The 25,825-nt window shown below is 47.4% G+C and overlaps 1 long non-coding RNA gene across 1 annotated transcript; it reads left to right on the top strand.

Moving 5' to 3' along the window:
- Positions 1-7,237: 7,237 nt before the first annotated feature.
- LOC139669779 (uncharacterized) lies at positions 7,238-25,607 on the top strand. The gene is made up of 3 exons (XR_011697319.1): positions 7,238-7,311; positions 8,455-8,573; positions 24,141-25,607. It is a non-coding gene; the product is annotated as an uncharacterized lncRNA (long non-coding RNA).
- Positions 25,608-25,825: the final 218 nt, after the last annotated feature.

The following is a 25,825-nucleotide window of genomic DNA, read 5'->3' on the forward strand; positions in this document are numbered from 1 at the left end:
GACTTGTAGCATGAGTGAAGCAAAACTTGCTCGTTGCTTTTTGCATTAAACCCACACCATCCTGGTTTGTGAGTTGTGAATGCTTTTTGGCTTCGGTGTCCAAAAGAAGTGCCAGAAAAGCTGTCAGGTCTCTGGTTTGGCTTCAACAAAGGTGTTGTCCATTCCAGTGTGTCTCGTGCATATGGGCTGTGGGAGGGGAGCCCGGCTTTTGTCATCTTTGCCAGCAAGACAGACATCCAGTGTCCCTCTGCCAAGCCTCTGAGAGTTCTGCTAGATTTTTAAAGGGAAGTTGATTTTAAAGCTGCCTGGAGGATGTGCTGTGCTGTCTGGAGGAGAAGGAGGCATTGAAGTTCTAGGCAGGGAAAATATAGGTTGTTTCTTCAGGGGAATGACTCCTGCCTTGTCTTGTTGAGTCCTGCTACTGCTGTTCTTCCGTGGTTGCATTTGCTCCTTGGCAGGTGTATTTGGAGTATTGTGTCCTGAAAAGGCAGTGCCTGCAAGAATTCCTTGGATGAGGCCTCGTTTGCCTTGGCTAGTAGAAAGTCTTGAAACTAAATAGTCTACTAGACAGAGGTGGTACTGGGACCTGCAGCATCCCAGTGCAGTAATCAGGATTAGGGAGACTGTCTTTTAAAGTTGTACTTGGAGTTTTGTATCAAGGGTGAGTCTCTGCCTGGGTTTGTGTATACACTGGAGAATTTCTTCATTTTCAAAAATTTACTATGTTAAAGAAGGGGTTGCTGAAACACTTCCTCCTTCTGCGCTTCCCTAGTAGTTAGAGGCAGATTTAATGATTATCATTGGAAAAGGACCTAAGGAAAGAACTCAAGGTATTCTTTTCTGTCTGGCATTACAAAGAGGCTTTCATACCTCATCTCCAGCACTGCCAATGGTGGTGACAGTTGCCAAACAAATACACGGGGTATTTCTTAGCACAGCAGGTACCCACAGGACGTTCTGAAGTGGAACACATGAAAGGAATCCGAGAAGACTCTGAGGATCCCCAGAGAGGTGAGTGGGAGGAGCAGGTTGCTGTGGCCCATACATTCCTACATGGAGTTGGTGAGGAAGAGTTAACTCATTTCTGTCTGAGCTGAGCCTGATGCAGAGGTTGATGGACTGAACACTGGAAATCCTCTCTTCATGCCAGGTGTAACAAGGATCATCTGGTAAAAATGTGTCTACCCAAGACACAGCTCTGCCTTAGACATGCATTAGCAGGAATGGAGTTTGTTGTCTGCTGGAGGAGCCAGAGCCCACTTGGGCAAAGCCTAACAGAAACAGGATCCAGTCCAGAATATCTGGATGGCATATGATATTTACTGAAATGTGGCATTGCTTGTGTAAGCAGCACACCCTTCTCCCTCACTCTGGAAACCATCTGGACTTCATGTGTGAGCAGTTAAGAACCAGAGCAGGAGAGCATCTGATGCTTTGTGGCTCATGATGTTTCCCACTCCAGCTCCCTCCATGGCTGTCCCTGTGTTTGCAGGCATACGAGTCTCAGCCATCCCCAATGTCTTCGTAACAACCCACTGAGGGTTTTCTTCCCTTGTTCTGCAGTGGTTGTAAATGGGGTAGGGCTTTACTGAGAGAGTAGAAGGCAAAGTCTCTTGTCTAGGCCAGGATACAATCATTTTGCTGGCCAAATTTTCTTTCATTTCTCCCTGGGTCCCCAGCCAGTAACTTTATTAACTGTACTGATTTTCATACAAGCTGGAGTCAAAGCTCCTGGGAACAAGGAAGGATTATTTAGCATGTCTGTGCACTTGCATAGCAAGTGTATTTTCCAAAGGGAGCTGAGCACCCTTGGCAGAGGCTTGGGACTGGGCAGAGTCCCCTGTTCTTCACATAGTCTGACTGAGAAAGGATTTGTCCAATTGCTGTCTTGTAAGGGCAGGAGAGGATAGGGGAGTACAGGAAATTATCCACTGCATGCCTGGAATAATGCAAGTGTGGCTGTGCTTTTCATTAGCTTCTGGGAGGGTGTTTAGTTAAAGGTAGGACCTCTGGGGTGGGGTTGGGGTTTCCTCCCCTGTTTTCAAGACTTTCCTTGTAGCTTCCTCTCTGTCTGTGTATGCACACTCTGTGGGGTTTGTTTCTTAGAGGGAGCATCATATGACAGCCCCAGCATCTCTGATCTTTCTGGCAGACTGAACCCTCTTCCTTCCTGAGCTTGATAAACAGTCCAAGACACTGCGCCCGTGTGTGAGTGCATGTACGTCTGTGAGCCCACAACTTGCTTCTCCCGTTCTTGGTGTGGTTTTCTATCCTTCCGTCACAGTTTCTGGTGCTTCTCTGCTTTGCCTTCCCATCTCCCCTCCTGCTGTGGTTTACCTGACATGGAGGTGTGGGGGATGCTGTGAACAACCTGTTTCTGAGAACTCTGACTTGTGCTCCCCAGGTACAGAGTTTCTGAGGTGGTGGTTTGGGTTTCAGGCCCTCTTGACAAGATTTTGCAGTGCTTTCTGAATTCAGCCTGCTCTTTGAGTGTTGGCAGTTTCCCCCTGCAGCGTGGCCGCTGTGGCTTGCAGGTCACCCAGCTGCTCAGTGCAGGCAGGTGCTGTGGGAAGAGGAAAGCCTTCTCTGTGTGCCTGTGCAAAGCACTGGAGCCCAGCAGAGCTCTGGTTGAGAGCAGGACTCTGACATGGTAGCACAATGTGAATTGTTTCCAGAGTCCAGCTGTCTTTGGCCTAATGTGGCTAAAATACAGAGAGGCACTAAAGCAACCTCTCTGCCTTCCAACCCCAGCAGATTGTGTTTTTGTGGCCAAAGAGTCTTGGCTCCAGCTATATTACTGCTGTTAGAAAGTGCAAACACCCTGTGTGGAGACACCCATCAAGGCCTGGGAGGGTCTGCAGGCTTGATCTTTGCCCCTCTGCTCTGAGGGGGTCTCATGGGCTAGGACTTCCCAGAGCCCCTTGGAGCTGTGTAATTCTTGGGCTGAGAGGGGTGCATTTTCCTTAGTCCCTGAAATAGTGCACGTGTTGGAATCATCCTCCTCTCTAGATCATTGCCAGATCTGAGTTTCCAGAATCAGGCTGGACCAGCCTTGTACTGTCTTCAGCTCTCCCAGCTGAGTCTGCCCATTTCCTTGAGTGCAGCTGATGCTTGAGAAGCGATGTGGGCTTGTCCCCATCCTCCAGGGTAGGAGGAAGGTTCCATGTTCTGTGTTTTCTTCCTGTCTCTTGGAGTCTTGGAGAGCTGCAGCAGCTCAGCATTCAGCAGCAGCATTTAAACAGGCCACTTCAGCACCGAGGTACCTTCTCTGCCTCCTCCCTTCCTTTTTCCTGCTTTGGCAGATTGCCTGGCCTGATTGACTGCATTTTGATTCATCTCTGATATTTAATCTCCTCCCTGGAGAAAGATGGGCAGAAGAGATGCTGTTGCTGCCCTGAGGTAGGAGTCAAGAGCTGCAGAGTGTGATTTCATTCAGCCCAAGAAAGCCCTCTAATAGCACAGAGGACATGTTGTGCTGCAGTGAAAGGCAGCTTTGAGAGATCATGTAATCTGCCCTCGCCTGGCCTTGTGCTGTCTCTTGCTGTAGGACTGGAATCAAAACACCACCTCAGATACTCAGTCCAATCGATTGGAGCTGTTTCAACCAATTCCATCTCTGTGTTCTGGAGGAAGACCTTTTTCTGCTCCTTCCCCATCCTGGTCAGATAACATCCAGGAAACTCAGTGTCCAAAGGAGAGGTTCATCTTTTGCAGGGAGGTGACCCTGTGAAGGAGGCAATTGGTGTTCTAGCGAGGGGGGGTGGGTGGGCTGAGGATGCTGGAATGGAGAGTGATAGGAGAGAGAAGATGAGATGATGTCCCCCATCTCTCTCAGGCAGAAGGGTTGTTGGGGTCAAAGGGGTGGAATACAGATGAGCAGCTGTGAGGAAGAGACTGGAAAGAGCTGTTTTTGTTTGTGCTGAATAACGCCTGGTGCACTGGCTGCCTGTGTCTAGCTGCATGCTGTCCTAAAGGGATGAGAGCTGTGCCTCTTGTCCTTCCTCTGTCCCTGGGACTTTCCACTGGGTTGATGTCTCCTGAGGCTGAGCTACGTCTCAACGGACACTGATGAAGTGCTTTGAGCTTTAAGGCAGTGGGGTTTGGCCTCTTCTGCCACCTCTAGAGAAGTGTTTTTCTTTCTGGTTTGCCAATCCAAGAGAAGGATGGGAGTACAAAGACTTGCTTGGGCCAGCCTTGAGTGAAACAGTAGGGATCAGAGCTCTGACACAGGTTGAATTTTGCCAAACAAGAATGTCTGTGCTCCTCCCTGCTGCCTGTGCCCCTTGGCAGAAAGGGAATGGCATAAGAGCTCCCACTGAATGTGTTAATTTCTCCTGGGTCATATCGCTCCGAGGTCACTCGCTTGCAATTGCATCCATATGGGTGGTGCCTCTGCCTCACTGAGCTCTTGGAAGCCCACCAGGATACAGATTTCATGTGACTATGAAATAGAGAGAGTTTATGTGGCCATGTAAAATGCTACTCTTTACCAGGACACAGCCTCCTGGGGCAGGTCTGTGAAGGGAGCCAACTCCTATGTCCTACTTAATTTCTTCTGACCACTGCTGTCCTAGGCCAGCTAGTATATCAAAGGCCTGTTGAGAGCAGGGTCCTGTGATCTTTTTTTGCTCTAAGTGCTTGTTTCTGTTTGTTGGGAGTGCCCAGCCTCTTCAGGGTATGGTGGAAAGCCCTCAGCTGTGGCTGTGCTCCCTCCTGATGCTCTGTGCAATCTTTCCTGCCCCAGTGCTCTGGAGGAAGCTGACTGCAGCTTTATTTACATGCCATGGGTGGGGATAGAATAAAAGGAAATGAAGAAGCCCACACTGACAGCAATGGCTTTTGTTTGTCACCAGCAACACTGTGAGTCTGGCCTCACTAAAAAGCAAGTACTGAATGGCCAGCTGCCATCCTGTCTTGGGCTCTGGCTCTACGTCCTTGTCGGGGTGGAGGAGCAGAATTAGGCCCATTTGCTCACTGCAGGTCCTGCTGCATAAGGCAGTGGGAATGATGTGATGCTCTTCCCCAGGAATTAGCTTTGGATGAGGCACGTATATAACCACAGTAGGTCCGGTTCTCAGAGTAAGACCCCCTCCTCTTTCCAGATGGTGAAATGCCTCTGAAGAGTTCTCACTCTGGATAGACTTCTTCTGTTTAACTGCTTGGCCTCTGCCCAAGGGAGTCTGTGTGGCTTTATGGGAAAGGATTTTTAGTTGAGCAGAGTAGTGTTGTGCACGTTTGAACATGTGCACCCAGTGGATCATTCAGCTGGGGATGGAATTGCAATGTTGACCGCAAATGTTTGTGCATATGCATTGATTGCACTTATCTGTACAGTCATAATCCTTACTCAGCTGAAGCTTCTGGTTTTATACATCCACTTGTTATTCTCTGTGAGGTTCTGTTAAACCCTTTCCTACCTCCCTCCCTGCTGCATCCTTGTCTTTGTCAATTTGTGCTTTGCACCCAGTTGGGAAGTGGCTGTACCAATGGGCCTTGCTGCCCAGCTGTGCTTGTGGGACATAACAGAGTTCCTTGGGGTGGCTGAGAGTGGTGGAACAGCCCAGATGAGGACCAGGTTCTCCCCCTGAAGGGATCATGAAGGTCCAGAAGGGATCATGATTTTCTATGGCTCCCTAAAAGAATGTATATACTTGTATCTGCAGGGAGATGGAGTAGATCTGACTTCCAGGACAACAACTTTTTTACTCCCTTTTCTTCTAAATGGATGGGAGGAAGGTTGGATGAGGAGAGAACTATGAGAATTAAAAAGTGAGTGTAGTATAAGACTGGTGAGGGCCTGTTATAAATCTGGGGAAACACTTCAGGGTGTTTCGGTCACACAGGGAAGGAAGGATGCAGAAACAGTCTGGATGCAGTTGGTGGCTTGTGCACAGCCCCTGCTCTGAGAAAAATGGTGTAAGTGCAATGCTTTTGATATTCTGGAAAAGCATCATTGGGGTGTAGCATTTATTAAGGCTTCAGGCCATGTTTCAGGTCATTTTAAATCTTGCTGTGTGGCCTTCAGGAAACTCTCTGTTACCTGTGTGTGCCTCAGGTCTTCCCCTGTCTCTCCTTGATGGATCAGTTCTCTCCATGGCAGCATCTTGCTCTTGTGGCCTTCTGCCTGAGCACAGCCCCTGGGTTTGAGGGGGTAAAAACTCATAGCCCTTGTGGCTGAAAGCTAAAGCTTCCAAAGGGGCTGAGCTTCATTTCATGTGTTCCAGGGAGGTACATCTGGGAGTGAAGGGGAAGATAGAAGGGGAAGTTTTGGCTTCAGAATGGAGCAGAGTTGGTGGTTTTCTTGTTTGGGTTTTTTTGGCTTTTTTTGTTTAGTTTGTTTTTTCTGTCAGTGCTTTTTGAGGCCAAGCAAGGCCCTGAGTGCTGCTGTTGCTTCCCTCTGTCAGCTTCCTCCACTGAAAACTCCATTTCCCTTCTCTCCTCTGCCTTGGACAAATAACTGCCGTCTCAAGACCTGCAGGAATGCCAGATGGAAAGTGTTCTTTTCCTTTCAGACTGGCTGGGCACACAGAGCTCTTTTACAGCTTGCTGGCATGTGTTGGTTGTTCAGAGGACTGGGCACTGCCTCCTCTGCACGAGCAGAGAGAAGCCAGGTCCAGGACACAAAAGAAGGAAAGGAGAAGGGGTTGGTGTGGCAGATGAATGCAGCTGATGTGCCAGTGCTGCCAGTGCCAGCGTGTTCTCTGGATCCTCAGGTGGCCTCCTAACTATGCTGGGTTTGTCTAGGCCTCTCCAAACACTCATCAGACACCCCTTTTTCAGAGCAGTCCTCAGAAACAAACACCTCAAGGAGAAAAATTTAACCTGCCACAAGTTTGAGGCTGCAAAGCAAATTAGTGGCCATGGTTTGTGATATGACCAGAAGAGGTTATTTCTCCATCCATGCTTGGGCACTGCTGGGTACCACTAATTTTCCAGGGGCAGACTTACTCTAAAGGGAAAAATAACTGTTCTTGCATCCCATTCAGCATCTGCCTTCTCTTCTTAATATAACCTCTTATGGTGCTTTTAGAAGGAATGGGGAAGTGGCAGTGGTGGGAATGTCTGCAGGGGAAAAGGCAGGATGTGGACACATGTTGGCACAAAGGAGGAATAATATGGATGGCAGCAAGATACCCAGGAGGGATCTGTGTGCTCAAAACTCCCACTAGGGCACCAGCAGCCTACTTTGGTACACTTCTGCTTTGAGAATTGGAAAGTCCAAGTGCAGAGTCCTAATCTACAACCCTTGTGGCAGCAGCAGAAAGAGAACTTGGCCATCATCAAGCTATTTTCAAGCAGCACAGCTCTTAGGTAAGTGTTTGTGCTAACACGATGGGTTTTCCTCTTGCTTTACAGGATCTCACCACTTGGATGATGTAAATGAGGTAAGTGCTAAATGGCATCATGGTCAGCTGGGCTTCCTGCAGGCCTTTCAGCATGACAGAGGTGCCTTGGGACATGGATTGGCTTTGCAAGAAGACCTGAGTTTTTTCTCAGCAGTCCTCCACCTGCTGAGTCTGAGAGGTGAATGCAGGTGCTGTGGTGGTGATCAAGGCCAGGTGGATGCTCAGACCTGGTTGTCCCTCACCTGCCCTGCCACCAGGTGTTGAGGTGTGGGTTTGGACTAGCCTCTGTGGGTTGGTGAGTTGAGCTCAGGCTCAGGCACAGGGGGAAATGAGCTCAGCATTTCTGCCTCTTCCCAGGGCCCTGCTCTGACAGGCAGTGCTGTGCTGTGTGAGCTCCACAGTCCTGGGGCTGCTCCAAGGCCAAAAGCCTTGCAGAGGAGAAGATGGTTTTATTTAGCTTGCTTATATGAAAAAAAAAAGTCTGACAAAATAGGGATTTGGAAAGGGGAGGGGAGAGCAGGAAGTCTTCCTGTTGGCATTTATTAGAAGGGAAATGAATGTTTTATGTTCAGGGGCCCTGCTGGATGTGCAGTGCATGGGGACAGTGGTCTGGTGAAAGCCTCCTGACTTCTTGAGTCCGTGGTGAGAATGTGATCTGGAATAAGCAAGAAAGGGCTAAATATAGAAGCCTCTGGCTCCCATCCTGCAATGGTGGCTCTGCCCTCACTGCAGTCCTGGAGGCAGCAAGTTCTGCCTATTGTTCCGGTCACATTCCTGCGTCCCACGATGGGGCCTCTGTGATGGAATAAAATGAAGAGAAACAGATGGGAAAACAATAACCCAAGGAACGGGCCCTGAGCTTTGCTGGAAGCTTCCAAAAACCCATAAATCCCCAAATGCATTTCTGCTGGATTAGAGAACTGAAGCAAAGCAAGGGCCAAGTCCTTGCCTTCATCTGTCCTGTGTGCTCTTATTGCCCAGAGACAGCTCTAAGGATGCTCTACCTTGCAGCAAATTGTTGTAGTGGCACCCCTGTATCTTTAGTGTTTTAACTCTGACAACTTGCCTGGCTGTCCTTTCTGTGTGCTGTGACCGTTGTGTCTTGCAGGCCCAGGTGCACAAGGAGCCAGCCCACCTCTTCATCCTTCCCCTGAACCACTGGGCTGGCTGCAAACAACACGAGGTGGGAGCCTCTCAAGGCAGTGGTGTAGTCCCTGTGATGTGCTGGTAAGTGCCTTATAGAAAAGAATGGCCATTAGTGAATGGGAGCCTCTTGGCAGGAGAGGGACTGATGAGCACTGAGCACTGCCTGAAATGTCATGTCTGGTGATCATGAAGGTGTCGAGCTGATTGGAAGTCCTGGCCCAGCCACAATTTCCTTTCCTTTGTGTTTGATGTTTTCCTCAGCATACCGTTGTTATCAATAATATCCTTTCCTTAAGTGTGTGTGTGTGTGTGTGTGCAAACCCCCTGGTGAGCAGCAGGGAAGATGGATGATTCCAGAGAGGAATGGAAGAAGTTCAGTGCTTTCTGCAGAATTCTGCTTTACCTTGCAAAAAGCAAACAACTTGTTTACTCACCTGCCTGTCTGCGAATTGGCTCTGCTCATGCTCAGCCCAAAACTACAACCATGTCTTTCCCTGACAGCCTATTTGCTGCTGGCTGTTTGAGATGAAGCAGTTCCCCAGGGGATTAGATCAATGTTGCAGCTGGGCCAGGGAAAGACTGAGGCTGTGCTGTGAGAAGCAGGGGACAGGATCCCAAGTGAAGTGAAATGAGGTCTTAGTTTGAACCTACCATCTTGTAAAACCTTATCTTTAGGATCTGAGGCAGGAAGAACTGCACACACTGAAGTCCTGCTGTTAGAGCATGGGAGCTAAGTTGTTCAAAGCCAGATAAGGATCTATATACCACCAATCTTCCTCCTTGTTAAAAATTCCCTTTTCTCTCCCTAATCCTTCCTTTCAGTCACCCTCCTCCCAGATATTTGCTCTTTCCAACCACTGTTCCATGTTAAAGTGCTGCTCTGAATGGAGAGATGGAAGGAAAGGAATGATGTAACTTTTCATGTGCCGAAGTGGCGTGGTCCAAAGCTACTGGAAACAACAGGCAGGCTCATGTTCTGTTTATTGCCCTTTGCATTAGGCCTCGTGTTACTCAGGCAGTTTCATTTGCAGGACACAGGTTTTCTGTGTGGCTCATCACTATACTGAGGGGTATTTTGTACAGACAGATGTGTACTCTGGGATTGTAGTTGCATTATTTATTAGCTTTATTGTTCCTATCATTTGAGTGGAAAAATTTTTTCATTGAAATTAGAGAGTGTTTATGCCCTTCTGTTGTTCTTTGTGTACAAAAATAGCATAGGAACCTTCAAGTTGCTGGTAAAAAGTGAACTTGAAATCGACACAAACCACTGTGTTGTGCACAGGAAAGTGCATTGCTTCCTCTGACTGAGTGTTATGCTGCCAGATTCATTCATGTCCTGCATGCCCTACTGTGCTGCAAGCACTGTGATGCAGCTGATGTGCTCTTGTGGCTGCTCCTGCAGCTGGGTGCGAGGAGCACACCTAACAAAGGGTATTGCAAAGGCAGGGAGAGTCAAGTGCAACTGGCCCCTGCTCCAGTTCAGGTGTTTGCTTGTGCCACCTTGGAGGGCTGTCCTTGGAGGGAATGCTGAGGGCAGGGAACTGCCCCTGCCAGCCTTGTGGTGCTACAGGAAATAAATCTTTGGTTTGTTGCCCACCTTGGTTCCAACTAGGGTAAGCCCTGCTTCCTACTGAACAAGGGACTGGTGGAGGTAGAATTCATGAAGGACATGAAATATGTCCTTCTTTCTCTGGGCTTGGAGCCACTGAGAGCCTTTTCATGCCATCTGAATGGGATGTGGGAGGAAGGAGGGGAGGAGGAAAAAGACTCCAGGCTGATTTTCTGTTGCAGAGTCTGACTGCCATGTCTGTTGTCTCAGGGGAGAGTGGTTTGCACCACCAGTCAATGACCTTTTCTCAAGTGCAAAGTAAATATTTTCTCAGCAGACAGACCATTGTGGAAGCAACAGTAGGAGGCAGGGAGGTGGCAGCTCCCTGGTACCTGCCAGGGTAGGTCCAGTACTGCAGAGCTGGGGTGGAAAACACCAGGGAAGCCAACACAGAGACCTCTCTACCTTTTACAGAGGGAACTGTCCAGTCTGCCCAGAGGTGGGGAGAGCAGGATCTGGCTCATACAGTGAGCAACAAGGAAAGGCAGGGTCTTCAGTAGGTGTGAGCTCATCTAGCTGCAGGATGGAGGAAGGAGACAATTCTCCTGTTTGCCTTGTCTCATTTCCGAGGTACCCGCTAAAACCTTCTCTGTGTGTGTAGGTCAGAGTCACTTTGGTCAAATGCAGTCACTCTTAAGAGACAGACCAGCACATAGTAGGGCATAAATGGTTGAATCCTCAATTAATCAGCTGCACATGTGGAAGAAAAAAACCAAGTTTGAGCTTGAATGAAGTATTGAATTCCATCTGGGTGGGATGGTGTTCGGTAACACCACACTGCGGTGTTTTGTTTTGGAAACAAACCGGAGTCATCTAATTCTTTCTTAACATTGCAGCCATTCCCAAATTTACAATTTGAAAGTGCAGCCTGGGGGAGCTGATTGCATTTCTCAGGGCCTGATCCTGAAAGTGAACTGATTGATTTCATGAGCCACACTGAGTGTGAGCAGAACCATCTTCACAGTCAGAGGCCCTACAAACCCCTTGGCCCTCAGGAATGCCATGGCTGGAGGGAGCTGGGAGGTCTCACTGCTGTTACAGACATGGGCTCTTGGGTAAGAGGTGCTGTGACTGATTGCATTGTGTTGCACATCTGCTCTGGGCTGCAGGGAGAAGGAAAACTTTCCTTTGTGTTTTTTGGGTTTTTTTGAGAGCATTAAAACTTGCTGTAGCTCAGCCTCCAGATGCCTCCATTCCATTTTTTAAATCACAGTGGTACCAAGTCCTCTTCCATGTGGTTTTGAAGCAGATTCTCTGAGGGTGCTTTTGCTCCTGTTAGGGGTACTTTGGTTTGCTTTAGAGCTCCACACCATCTCAGAACTGGTTTATCTTGAAGCAGGAAGGATTCTTGTGTTTGTCCCTGAACAATGACAGCCCTTAGCTGGAGGCGTTCACTTTTTGGAAAGAGTACTGCAAGGAGTGATTGCCCCAGGGCCTGGAGGTGCATGGTGAGAGCAGATGGGAGCCAAGGGCTCAGCCCTCAGCTGCCTCCTCCCTGTTTCCCTGGGGAGCCTGAGCCTGACCCAGCACTTGGGTTGGTGGTGCCACTAAGCTTTCTACTCAGCCCGTGAATAACCATGTTTCTTGTTCCTTTAGCAGTCATTCAGCTTCTGCAATGAAGAGCAAACAGAAAAAAATTGAGGTTTGTTTTCTTCTGTTTATAACTCCAAACACCTCAGCAGGTACAGCATCATTTTAACTCTGAGAGATAGAGCCTCCACCTTCCTGTTATTGAACCACGCTTGTAAATCAGGAGAATCACAGAATTGATTGGGTTGGAAAAGATCTCTGAGATCATCAAGTCCAACCCTTGGTCCAACTCCAGTCCCTTTACCAGATCATGGCACTCAGTGCCACGGCCAAGCTCAGGTGAAAAACCTCCAGGGATGGGGAATCCACCCCCTCTCTGGGCAGCCCATTCCAATGCCTGAGCACTCTCTCTGCAAAGAATTTGTTTCTGCTCTCCAACTTCAATTTCCCCTGGCAGAGCTTGAGCCCATGCCCCCTTGTCCTATTGCTGAGTGCCTGGGAGAAGAGACCAACCCCCACCTGGCCAGAACTTCCCTTCAGGCAGTTCTAGACAGTGCTGAGGTCACCTCTGAGCCTCCTCTTCTCCAGGCTAAACACCCCCAGCTCCCTCAGCCTCTCCCCACAGCACTTGTGCTCCAGTCCCTTCTCCAGCCTCGTTGCTCTTCTCTGGCCCCGCTCCAGCCCCTCAGTCTCTTTCCTGAACTGAGGGGCACAGAACTGAACACAGTGGTTTTGTTATTTTTGTTGGCAAGAGACTGATGCTTAATGTTAGGTTCAATATCCTATTGATGCATGTGTAGTTTTTAAAAAACAGTAGCTACTGTCCAGTCCATTCTGTCCCTTCCCATGGAGGAGACTAATCTCTCATACATTTGGCCAGAAAAGCAGCTGGGAGCGAGGCAGACACAGAGCAATGGCAAATGCAGCTCATGATGTATGTTACCAGTATGAAAAGCTTACCCCTGCCTCCTGCTCCCTGTCTTTCCTGACAAGACTAATGGCAAGTTAAAAGAATTCTTTAACATATGATAGATATTTAAAGAAACGCTTCTTCCTGTAAAATGTGATCGACATCGTGAGGAAGAGCATTTTGTGTGGCTCCTGAGTGATGGGAACCCATAACGCAGTAAATTACACCAATATAGAAGTTAATGTACTTGGCTTTACCACGGATATTTTACTGTTATTATCACTATCCAAAGTGACATCCATCATGGTGACATGCACCCAGAAAGGAAAAAAACCCTGGCGTAGTTGTGTCTAATAACCCAAATGACAGAGCTTTTCTCATGCCTTTTTTTTATAACAGTTTTGCAGCTCCATATTATCTCCTATTAATGTGAATTCTCTCCTATCTATAAATTTCACAGGATTGCCTCTTCCCTTCCACTTTCTGTAATCACCCTTTATTATCCACATGCTTCCCATAAAACAAGGCTATAGGTGACAGAGAGAGATTGATGCTGACCTAGATACAGGCCCACCCCCAGCTTTTTTCTTTCCTCCTCCTCTGCAATAATGTGCTCGTTACAGTCTGGAGGAGGCTTTGCTAAAATGTTCAGCTTCTCCCAGCAGTGGGTGCTAAAAATAGTCTCATTAACTGAAACTTTACTTGATCAGCAAAGGACCTCTTGGGGAAGAGGTACCAAGATGGACTCAAAAATGTAAATAAACAAGAGGAAATTCCATCCTGCTGCTCTGTCAGCTTCAGGACTAACTCAGACCTGTAAGGCAACACACCAGCAATGCTCCCTGTCTGTATCTGTGAGCAACAGGAACGTTTTTCATCCTCACTGCTCTGTACCTAATGCTGATTTTGCTCTCATAGTTTCAGGGGTTTATTTTAACATTCTCCCACTGAGCCTTTTCCCTGGGCAGCTGAATATTTTGGAGGCCTTGCAAGGCTGCAGCACTTGGAGGTGCACCTGGGGGCTTGTTTATTGAAAATGAGCCTTCTCTTGGAAGTGACAGGTCTGGAGTGGTCCCTGGCTCACTGAAGCCAAGGGATTTAGGATAATCCATGTCTGGCAGCAGGTTGCTGAGCTGTGGCACTTTTCAAACAGCTTTGTGCAATTCTATGCATTTCCCTGGAGTCTCCTGGGATTTCCCAGCCCCAGTAGCTCATTTCTGTCTGCCCAGGCTTCAAGAAGTGCAGTAGAGTGCACTTGTCCCTCCTGCATCACTCCCTGAGCCCATGCCACTGAGTGCCATGATCTGGTAAAGAGACTGGAGTTGGATCAAGGGTTGGACTTGATGATCTGGGAGATCTTTTCCAACCCAATCCATTCTGTGATTCTGTGATACCTGTGCCATCTGTGGAAACCTGGGCAGCTGCACAGGTTAGGGATCCTGAGGCATGGCCAGGTACTGCCCAAGGGTCAACTGCTCTGTTTCCCTGGAGTGGGTTCATGTTGTTTCTGTCCCTGTGCTAGGAAAGCTTGGCCCTGGTGGGGCAGTGGGTTTCTGCAGCTCCACCTTGCTTCTCTTTGCCAGCAGTTGCCTTTTCTCTTCTAGGAGACTCCCCTGTGTAGCAAAGGATGTCTCATTATTTCCTGTCCAAAAGGGAAATGCAGGTCACAGAGTAATTATCTCTGCCATCCTGGCTGCCTTATTTCTCATCATGTTAGCATAACCATCATTAACCACAAAGATGTTTTTTTTTCCCCTCTCCTTCTTCCTAGTTCTCACAGTTGTATTGCACTGAGCAACAGACATGCTTGAAATAAAGTTCTGACTGTTTCTACCTACCATAAGCTGAGTTTAACTCTGCCCTTTGGTGAAAACTGAAGGGAAATCCAGCTCTGCCAGACAGCAGGAGGTATGGGAAGGAACAGGTGGCAGGCTCTTCACCTCTTTCCCAGTCAGCCTTCAACATGAGCCATGTACAAGGACTGTTTTGGGGGAAGATCTTTGCAAACCATACATAGTGAGGCTGTCCAGGCAGCTGGTATGGACTGCCCATGTGGTGCTGCTGGGGGAATGTGCAGCAGCTCTATTTATCCTACCAGGTTTTCATGGACTATGATTTGTAGTTCCTTCAGGGAATTTTTCTGGCTTATTCATGTTAGGTTCTTGGTATCCTCACTGTGGTGTTGTCATCATTAGTAATGAAAGAAGTCAATAAAAAATAACTCTGAGCCTGCTTTGGTAATGGACTGTGCTTTGGCTGATGAGGGAAAAGCTGGCACCAAATGCCATGTTAGAAGTGAACTATTGCTTTGATTATCTCACCACTGCCCTGACTGCTGTTTATATGACCAATATGTGAATTTTTGAATAGTTGATACATGCAGCAATGTAAGGGAAGCAGTAGCATTTCTGAAGGCCCCTCAGTGGCCACCAGTCTGACCATCCTTCAAAACTTGTTGCTGATTCAATTTAGTTGGGTCATTGCCAGGAAAGGCTTGTTTCCTCCACTAGTTTTCCTGCTCACAGCAGGAGTGATTACTGGTAATTATCTGTCATCCTTGTAAGCCCAATCCTAGGGCTGCACCTGGGCTTGGGGATGTGACTTTGGCTATGCAGAGGCAAAGCCAAGGACTCATGATGGCTGTGAAGGCTGCAGATGCTTCTATCAAACTGTGGCTCTGCAGGGCAGGAAGTTCATTCTTCCTCCTCCCCAGGAGGCCAGGAAACCAGCAGAGGAAGAGAAGTCAATGTTCATACACGAGGATCAGCACGAGTCGGTGGGCTGGAGGGACCTGGGCTGCCCCTGTTCACCTTGGTGCCATCAGCCCTGCTCTGTGTGACCACAGCTGCATAAGCTTGCTGGCCCTCAGCAGCAGCCCCTCTTGCTGGGCTGGAAAGAGCCTGCTCTGCCCTCCTGGCTCAGGCCATCATGGCATGAGGAACCTTGATGCCAAATCAGGGAGGATCTTCCCTTGAAGCAGAACACTGCAAAGGAGGGAAATGTCTGCAGGCTGGGTGGTTGCCTCAGCTTCCCAAGCAGTGACCTGGGCTGTGTGACAGTAGCACAGAGCATGTCCTTGCCTTATTCTTGCTTGTTTGATGTGGCCTCTCCATGATCTGCCATGTGGGCTTCTGAGCCCAGGCAGGAAGAGCAGTTGCTGTGCAGCCAGATGGTTTCATTTTTTTTTCCAGGAGATTAATTAACTTGCATCAACTGGCCCTGGCATCTGAGGAACAAGTACTTATGGCAACAAATGAGCTGTCAGTGGTCCCCTCCTGAGCCTGCTGAAGGGGTTCAATAGACTTTTCCTTAGGCTTTTGGTACTTAGATGTTGTGTGCTGACATCTGTTACCTGTCTCAGTTCTTGAGGTATCTGTTAAGGGAGGATTGACCACAGTTTGGGTGTATTTTCAGGATGCCCTGCATCTGTGAGGAACAGTTCTGATGCCAATTTCATGATACCAGCTCTTCCTCCACGGAGGAAAGACATCTGGGCTTGCTGAGAGTTGCCTGGTGGTGAGGGCTGGAGGCAGGGATGTGACTGCAGAGGAATGCACATGCTTGTCCTGCAGAAGTGCTCCCAATAGCTACCAGTGAGTAAGTCTTTGGAGTATGAATTTTTTGGATCAGACCCTGTACAGCTCATGCCTGGTTGGGCCTTAATGAATGGGAAATGGCATCTGCAAGGCTGTAAACTTGGCTCTGCTGAGTGGATGGCACTGGAGGTAAAAAATGGATTTAAAGACTAGCCTTTTAAGCCATGGTTTGTTGGGAGATGTTGAAGTTTGTGTAATGGGCATGTAGGTGTGTTAAGGGAGGGTTGCCCAGAGTTTGGGTACAATTTGAGGATCCTCTGCCTCTATAAGGAACAGATCTGCTGCCAACTTCATGATGCCCTCTCTTCCTGCCATGGAGGAAAGACTTTTGTCAGGAGCACTAAGTGAGGTGCCCTTGCCAAACAGGAGATTTTATAGCAATTGATGTATTGGGAAGAAAGATTAAATAATACATGTGAAGCTTCAGAAATAAGAGGTTCAGTGATGCCATAGCTTGCCATGTGTTTGTTCTGCAGTCTGTGCCCATGCTGGAGCACAGGGACCAGTCTGTTCAGTTCCTTACTCACAGACACTGAGGTTTAGCTCATTCCCTTTGTGCAAGTCTCCACTTGTTTCCTGTGCCCATTTGTGACCTTCCTGCGAGGGCTGGAAGCCCCAGGGTTTTCCCTTGAGGGACCATTGCTCATCCTTGAATGAGATGTTTACTCTGGCCTGTAATTGCATGGGGCTTGAGCAGCGCCAAACCCTAACTGTGCTTCCTCCCCATCTCGGTGCTTTCATGTAGAGACATGGGTGTGTGCATTGCTTGGGGAGTTTCAAGCTGTGGCATGATAAGCCCCATCTTCAGGCACTTTCCCAATCTAGTTTGTTGGGAGCAGGTTTTGCTTTTTGTTGCCCATTCATCGCAATCTCCACTGTACATCAGGGTCTCTGACCTTCCTCTGCTGCCCTAAATACCTTCTGGCTCACAGTACATTTGGAAACCATTTGCTGGTTTTAAAATCAGAGGAGAGTCATCCTTTATTCCACTTTGAAACCTCCCTTTGGGGAGGTTTGGAGCAAGAGAAGAGAAAGGACTATGGGTCTGTTCCAGTATTTGTTTTGCTTATTGGAAAACAAAACCATTTACCAGACTGCTTTCAGAAACCAGCAATCTGTAAGCTTGGTTTTCATTAAAATGGCACTCACTGTTTTCCCCCTGAGTATTTAGTGACATTTTTCAAAATTTTCTGTGCACAATAATTGTATTTTTTATCAATTTTTGTTCTGACTTTGTGACCACAATAAAGTTTAGGAAACTATAATTTATTATGGGTTAAAAAATATTCCACGAATCTGACTGCTTTCCTTGATTACTGGATCATACTGTGATTCTTCTCCCAGTTGCAAAACAGCATTGTAAATGCTGCTTTCAGACTCTGTGGGATGTTCCCCAAATGGCTTGGAGAGCTGCTCTGTCATCCATTGCTCAGCTCTGGTGCTGAGACTGACAGAGAAACTCTTTTATCTCTTCCACAGACTCTAAAAATGGAAGTGTTTGTGGTGTTTTAGTTTTACCTTCATCAGAGCTCAGCATTGGTCAGAACTTTGGGAGTATAATTCCAGCCCTTCCTTTTCCTTTTTTCTTTCTTTACATTTTTTTTTAGATGCCCCCTCTTGTAGCAGTTCAGAACTGAAAAATAAGGTGTCCTGGTGATGATGTTAGAAGTCCTGCAGCAAAGCCATCCCTGATACATGAACATTAGCAGACTCCAGAGCCTGTTCAGTGTTCCTTCAGATGGAAGTAGTGGGGAGAGAAGGTGGTGTCCCCTTGAAAGGGGATTCTCATAAAATCTGTGCTTGCTTTGGAGATGGGGTGTTGGTTTTTGGGGACACAGAGAGGAGCTGGAGGTGGAGAGGTGACCTATAGAGGCACTAGATATGGTGTTTGCTGTAACCTAATTTCCAGCTCCCTAAAAGCATGTGAGCAGAAGGTCAGGGCAAGCTCGAGGTCAGGCATCCTAGAGGTTCTGCATCCCCCAAATACAGACTCAGGGAACCTTCCCACACATCAGTCTAGATCGTGTATGTTGAAGGTAAATACCTTTTAGAGAGAGGGCTGCTTTGCTTCCAGGTTGGATTTGGTGCTGGGATGGGGAAGGGATGGCTGTCCTGGAGCTGGACCATGGTTACTGAGCAGCTTTCAGGCAATGGTGGCTGTAGGTCACTGCTTAATTTACCTTGATGGAATCTGGGCTGTGAGTGCACAGCACCCAACTTCTTACCTGGGCTGAGTCCTACTTGTCCTTTGTCAGAGGAGTCCCCAGGTATCCTCTAAAGCACCTGAGAGATGGTCAGGTTTGGTTAACAAAATAACCTCTGTATGGGTGTTTTTTCTTCATCCTTTCACAGAAGGGCTGTTGCCTTTCCATTCTCCTGGGACATGTGGTGGCCTTTCATTCCTTTGAGGTCAATTGATTGTGGCCTTAACCTACCAGAGAACACGGATTCCTCACTGCCCTACACGGGAGGGCTTTGGAAGAAATGCCATAAATCATCTGTAGATATGGATTAAAAGGCAGAAATGATTAAGTAAAATCTATGGTGATAATACAGGAGGAAACTGTGAGCTGCTGTTAATCCTAGCAGAGATGCAAATGAGCATCTGAGATTGAAGTCCATAGAGAAAAGAGCCTCAATGTATTTATTTGTTTCCATTTGTCCCTGAAACGGGCATCTTAAGGTGCATATTTGTTTTAAAAATCCAGTTTCCTTTTCAGTTTTATGGCCTGAGCTTTCATAACTAGATGTGTAAATAATGCACAAAACATCTTGATACTTCCTGCTTGTTGAACTGCTGCAGCCAGTGTAATTGCTTGCAAATATTGTGTGCAGCAACCAGGGAAAAATCAGGTTTGTTCTGTATTTATTGTATTTCTTTGGCTTAGCTTGAGTCAGCTTTGCTGCTTCTCTCTCACACCCTTGACCCATTTGGGTTCCTTGTAGAACTGGTTGAGTCTTTTGAGATGATTATTAGTAAATTATGTATATGATGACTTTTAGTAGAGAAATGTAAATTTTGGATACAATTTCTGTGGTCCCTCTTCTATAGAGAGACTCCTGCTCACTCCAGTACAGCCTTGGATCACACACTCAAACTAAGCTGTGAAAATTCCTACCTCCAGATCCAGCCCCACAGATCTCAGTGTTGGACTGTTGGCTTTTTTTTGGATAGACATGTGGGGTTGGGAATGCTCTAAGCTATGGAAGCACCTTTCTTCTTCCTTTTTTCTTGGCTTTTTGGTGTTCTGTTTTTAAGGGTTTCAATTTATGCCACATCAAGTGTTAAATAATCAGCCCATGAAACACATTGCACAAGGGCAAATATTTTTCTCTGGGTAACTTTTAATTCAGGGCTGAGGAATAGGGAACTCTTCCAAGAGATTAAACAGGGCAAACAGCATCTGCCCTTGGATTGGGGAAGTTTCTTGCTCTGAGTGGGCTCTTTGAGACTCCTCTCAAGACCTGCCCACTGTTGCAACTTGCAGGGAGTAAAATGCTTCTCACCATGGTAGTGTGGCTGCTTGAAAGAGCCAGGCCTGGAGAATTCCATAAGGTTTGAGATCTGATTTAGTAATTTCTAGACCCAAATGATGGCACAAATTCAAGCACCTAAGAAATCTGAGATTGGACTGCTCGAAAGTTTGTGAATATATGGGCAACTGGAAGCAGCAGTTTGCCTCAATTTCTGTATCTACATTCTTAGTTGGCAGGAGTGAGCCCTGCTGGTCTCAAGAGTGAGGTGTAACATAGAGCTGCATGTGCCATTTTTACTGTTTGTTGTTGAGAAATAAGTCTTTCCCCTTCAAAACAGAAAAGTTCTCTTGTGTTTGTGTGTGAAGCCCCCCAAACTGGAAAGGCCAAATCTCTTGCTTTTCCTGTCCCTAGTGGTGCCTTTGCTTGCCCACACCCCCAGCCTCACTAAAGGCTCTTCATGCCTGCCCAGATGAGCTCTGAGTTTGATTTATGCACAGATTGTTTGAGGTTCAGGCATAAAATCTAGGAGGGCTGATTTTATTTTTGCTAAGGGGGGTTTGGATTCCAGGCTGCCAGAACTGATGGGACTGACTTGTATATCTTCTCTACTGAAGCCAGCTGACAGTTTTAAACCATCACTAAATCAAACTTCTGTGGTTAAGATTTACTGGGGGCTTTTTACAAATGAAATGCAAAATCTGGTGCTCTCCAGGTGGAAGAAAAATTCTTGAATCCGTTTTTCTGTACGTTGACAGAAATGTGGGGCTTTCAGGTATATATTTATGTGTACATGCCCTGCAGTGGTGACAGACATTTCCAAATGGCCCTGCTTAGAAAGGAGAGGCATCTCAGGGTTGGAAGGCAGAGCCTCACAGATTTATGGGAATGAGGGCCCAGAAGTAGGTGAATGGGACAGGTACCTATAAATATAATGAGCTAGTCTTGCACACAGGCAGAACAGCAACATCTAGCTTTATAAATAACAGCAGCCTTTTAGTTTCCTAGGAGGTCTGGCAGTCTTACAAATGAATGTGCTGCTGGTTGTCTGAGACCAGACATCAGAAAGCTGTCCATGAGTGCTCTTGGCCCACTGTCTCTTTTTTTCCCTGTCACCATTCCCTCTCTCTTGGTGGGGGTGGGGGGTTTTTTGCTGTTTTTGGTTACTGCAACACAGCCCCTGCCTGGCCTGCAATCTCTCCCTGTTGCTTGCAGGAGATGAATGATTCATCAGGCCCAACCTGATAAAATTGTGCAAGCCAGTCGCCGAAGTTAATCAGACCAAAAGGAAAGAGAGGAAGGGAAGGGAAAAACCAAAAACAGAAGGGGCCCCAGAGCAAGTTCTAATTTTCAACCCTCCCCTGGGAATTTAAAAATGCATCTATAATCTTCTCAGCCCGGGTTCTCCATCCTCCTCCTCCAGCTTTCATTGGGAAATCCGAGAGCGAGCCAGGCGATGGGTTTTCAAGCGCGGCTTCCGATGTTGCAATGCCTGAGGAGCAGCGCGATCCAACAGGCTCCTGGCGCCCAGATTGATGGGGCTGGGGAGCAGCAGGCTGGGGCTGCAACCTGCTAATCACTTCCACTTGGATTTGTTGTGTCACAGCAGGCAGCACCGAGGTGAGGGGGCCGGGGAGTGCTGACATGAATCATGTGGAGCTCCGCTGTGTAATTAGGAAGGAGCCCTGAGGTTCTTGGTACACTGGTGAGATTTCTCAGGCCTGAAACATAATAAAGACTGCCACCCACTTCAGCAGGGAATTAGCATCACCCTGGCTCATCCTGAAAGGGACTGAGGGGCCAGGTTGCTTGGGATCACTATGGCAAGTGGCCATAGAGGGCAAGGCAGATCAGGAGGTCACGGCTGTGGTGGGGAGAACAGAACTAGGAGGGAGAGCAGGAACTGGGAGAGGATTTCTGTGAGGAATCCATCACTCCCTGCTTCGTTCACAGCTGCAATAGTCCTGCTCACATCCTCCTCAGTGTGACGAAGGGAGCCAGAGTTGCACAAGTGGTTGCAATGTCTCCCCTGGCTGGTTGCTGTGACACTCGAGGGGTTCCCACGGTGCTGGTTCCGTGTCTGCAGCTGTCCCTCAGCTGGGTGCAGCAGTTGAGTTGGCAGTGGGATGCTGGGCAGGACTCACCAGCCTCAAGCCCAGCAGACCCCTCTTGGCCACTTGTGCCACTGGGGGCTGGTGAGAGGATCATTACAGTGCTGGTGTAGCTGTGCTTTGCATCCTTAGTGCTCTTGACTCCAGGAATTACAGTGAGCTCTTAGTGAGCATCAGGAAATGTGTTAAACCCTGAAACCTTCCAGAATGAAGACACTAACTAGTCAGTGAGAATGCTTCAAGGGATTTCATCAAATTGTCCTGTAACTCTTCCTGGCCTCCAAGTCCACATTTCAATTAGAGAGACATTCCCTTTCCTCTCTCCCATTTTAGGTTCATTCTAGTTCAGATCAATTTGGTATATTTAGTATTTAACAATATTGTATCAAATCAGCATCTCCACACGATTTTGATTTAGGATCACATTACTGTGATACTGTCAGGATAAAACCACATGCCAGACCCTGAGCTGCTGTGAATGAGCAACAATCCACTGATTTCATCAGGGCAGCGCTGAATTTATTCCAGCCAAGGATTTGGCCCACCCTTGCTTAAAAGGAAAACCCATTTCCTCACCCTGGTTACTGAAACATTGCATATCAAGATGGGATGTGTCTAAACCACCTCCTTTTACTTTTCACCACTTGTGTCATTTTCTTTGTGTTTTCCACAGCTCCTCATTTTTTGCTGGGGCAGTGAAGATTTTCTCTTGGGGATAATTTCACTCTAAGATCACAAGCCTAGGCACAGCTGAGTTTTGGGAGGTTAGGTTTAATGTTGCACTGAATATGAAAAATGAGATTATTTTCTGCAAAATAAGGCTTCTGGCTATAATGTTTTACTTCTTGTACATAACCTTTGTGCTACACAAGGCATGGGAGGAGGATGGGGGATGTTTCCTACTGTTTTCTCTTCTTTATTTGATGCTCGAAGAAGCCAAAGGGTGGTGTGTGATTGCACTCTTCAAGTCAGAGAGCACCTTAAGGGCTGGGTACCTCTTGAGACAAATTAGAGAATTTCAGACTGACTCTAGTGCAACTTCTCTGCAAGGAATACCTTTCAGAGACTCAATGAAAGGTACTTCATTCTTGTGAAAATGCATCTGCTTTCCACAGCACAGTTGTATTTTTCTGTTAGTGCTGTCAAACTCTGTTTGAACACCACAGTTGGCAGCTGCATTATCCACTGCATCTCGTCCTTTTCAGGAGAGACATGATGGTATGGGAGAGGGGGAGCCCAGCTCTGATTTCTGATCCAAGCAGCCCCAGGAGTTCTTAGGCCTGGCTCAGAGCAGGGTGACCCTGTCTGTGCATCAATATGGTCCACATGTTTGAGAGAAATCCCATTCAGGTTGGTGGCTTCTGCCCAGGTGACATTTCAACCCAGGCACTTTCCCATGGCAAAAGGAAGAAACCCTTTTTTGGCAGATAAGAGGAAACCCAATGATGTATAATGTTATAGGTTGGGTGTAACTGCCACTCTTCATTTACTGCAGTTGTAAGAAATTATTAACACTCCTTTGTGGAATCAGGGAGCTGAAACAATGGTGACCTCCACCCCAGCACACGTCACTGCCCAAAACAAAGGCCCAGCCCAGTCTGCCTAGGTGTGGACAGGTTTCCTTGGCTATGGGCTTGGGAGAGCCTGGCAGGAAATACAGGGAGGCAGCTGGGGAGAGCCTCAGGCAGAGCTGCAGTCAGTGCTTTGTGGGCTGACTGAGGGTGAAAAGGGAGTGGAAACAGAAGCAAATAAACTGGGTCCGGTGTGGGAAACGGAGAGTTTTGTACCTGCTTCCTACACCAGCAGGATTTCTGCAAAGAATTAACTGGCACTGCTGAGAGGCAGGATCCACATATGGAGTCGACCCAAAGCTCTGGTTATCCACTTGTCTGAAAGAAAGTCTCTAAAGAAAATTAAATGAGTTGGAAAAGAGAAGGCATTGGCAGGAGAACAGCCAGTTACCGGAATACATTTGTTGTATAGCAGTAAATGGAGGAGCCTGATTTGCCTGGCCTTGAGCAAATCCCACTAAGCATTTACAAACCTAGAAGTGATGACTGACACAGAGCAGAGGGGGAGTAAAGTGCCTTGAATGTCTCCTTTTCATTTGACTCAGTTCCAGGATGACACAGTCCACCCTAGATTAAAAATAACTACAGAAAGGAGTAGAGCAATTTTATTTTTTTTTAGTTAAACTTCAGGTTATCTTTTGGGAGTATCACAGGTTTGATTCAGCCTCCTTATCTAACTTTCATGCTAGCCTATCATTGGAATTGTAGCATTGTGACTGATGTAACAGTGTGGTGACTGGCAGCTGTGACAAGGACCTTGGGCTGCCTCCTCATTTTAACTTGAAACTGTAAGGAAGACTTAGCAGTGTTCTTGTTTTTACCCAGAAATGCTTTTCCTCCACAGGCCAGAGACAGCAGAGCCTAATGGATCAATACTGGTTTGGGAGCCAAGAGGTGGGACTTCTATATCTGTGTAAGTTTTTGGGAGGACTGGTGGGAGCAGGGATTGATTCTGCTGTGGCTTTCAGTCACTTCTTTCAGTTGCTCTTGCAAGTGTGTCACAGAATCACAGACAATTCTGAGTTGGAAGGGACCCACAAGGATTATCAAGTCCAACTCTTCAGTCAACGGCCCATACAGGGGATTGAACCCATCACCTTGGCATTATTACAACCAGGTTTTAACCAACTGAGCTAATCTAATGACAGTAGGAACACCTACCCCCCCTGTCCTTTTTGAATCTGGTTTGTGAAAAAACACAGCCTGTGTCATCACTGCCCACATGCAGATTTCAGTGAGATTTGGCAAGCTGGAAGAGAACTCAAAGACAGTAACTTCCAGCTTGTTGTTTTGTTTGGTTTTGGTTTTAATTTGTGGAAATAGGCAGCAGCTAGGAAATGAGAACTAGTTACTTCTCCACACTGATATGCAGCAAAAGTGCAGAACATGTAAAAAAAGCCCCCACAAAAATCTTCTCCCCAGAGGAGACAGAGCTCTGAGTGACCAGTGCGGGGTCATTATCGTCAGTTGTAGAGCTGCTCAATCTGGGGAGCCTTGATATAGAAATCCCTGGGACATGCAGTTACTGAACAGGACACCTGGGTAGGTTTTCTGTCTCCATTATCTCCTGTCTGCTTGGAATGGGATTGTGACAAATTGCTTTGCTCTTTACCAGTAAATGTGATCTACAGGCACCAGCTATGAGTGGTGTGAACTGGTGTGACCATGGGATGAATAAACCTTGGCTGTTACTGGAGGATCTACCAGGTGCAACAGGAAAAGCTGCTTTGAAGCCTCCTCAGTAAGGCCAGAAGGGACCTAATAATTCCTGTCCCCAGTTCTGTGGAGCTGATAAAAATTAGAGCTGGCCAAGCCCTGGGAAAACTGTAGCTTGGGCTTCCTGGGCTGAGAGAGGGAGGACAGAGGTGCAGATTGGTGGACAAACTGAAAAACAAGGCGGGGAGGGCAGGAATTGCCCCTTTATGGAGCAGTAAATGAGGGGGAAAAAGATTTCTCCTCAAATTTCTCCTTTGTTCAACTGGCACTACACTATCTCCAAGTAATCTCAACTGAAACCACCAGGTGTGGTTTAAAAGGGGCTGCTTGAGAAGAGTTGAGGGTTTGTAAAGCTCGGATTTTTTTACTGCCAGAGTTATTTGGGAATTTTCATAGCTTTGCAAGTTTTTTTGTGAATCTACCATTTTCTATAAAACCAAATTAATTACCTGACTCTCTTATGAGAATGGGATGGGCAGTGCAGCAGCTGAGGGGAGAGAGGTGCCTGGCTGCTTCTGGCCAGGACGTGTTCTGCCAGCTATCTGAGCACTTTGAATGGTGCCATAGAATCACAGAATCATAGAATTGATTGGGTTGGAAAAGACCTCTGAGATCATCAAGTCCAACCCTTGGGCCAACTCCAGTCCCTTTACCAGATCGTGGCACTCAGTGCCACGGCCAATCTCAGTTGAAAAACCTCCAGGGATGGGGAATCCACCCCCTCTCTGGGCAGCCCATTCCAATGCCTGATTACTTTCTCTGGAAATAATTTTTTTTCTGCTCTCCAACTTCAATTTCCCCTGGCAGAGCTTG

Source organism: Pithys albifrons, chromosome 3, assembly GCF_047495875.1.
Source record: "Pithys albifrons albifrons isolate INPA30051 chromosome 3, PitAlb_v1, whole genome shotgun sequence".
Taxonomy (NCBI): Eukaryota; Metazoa; Chordata; class Aves; order Passeriformes; family Thamnophilidae; genus Pithys; species Pithys albifrons.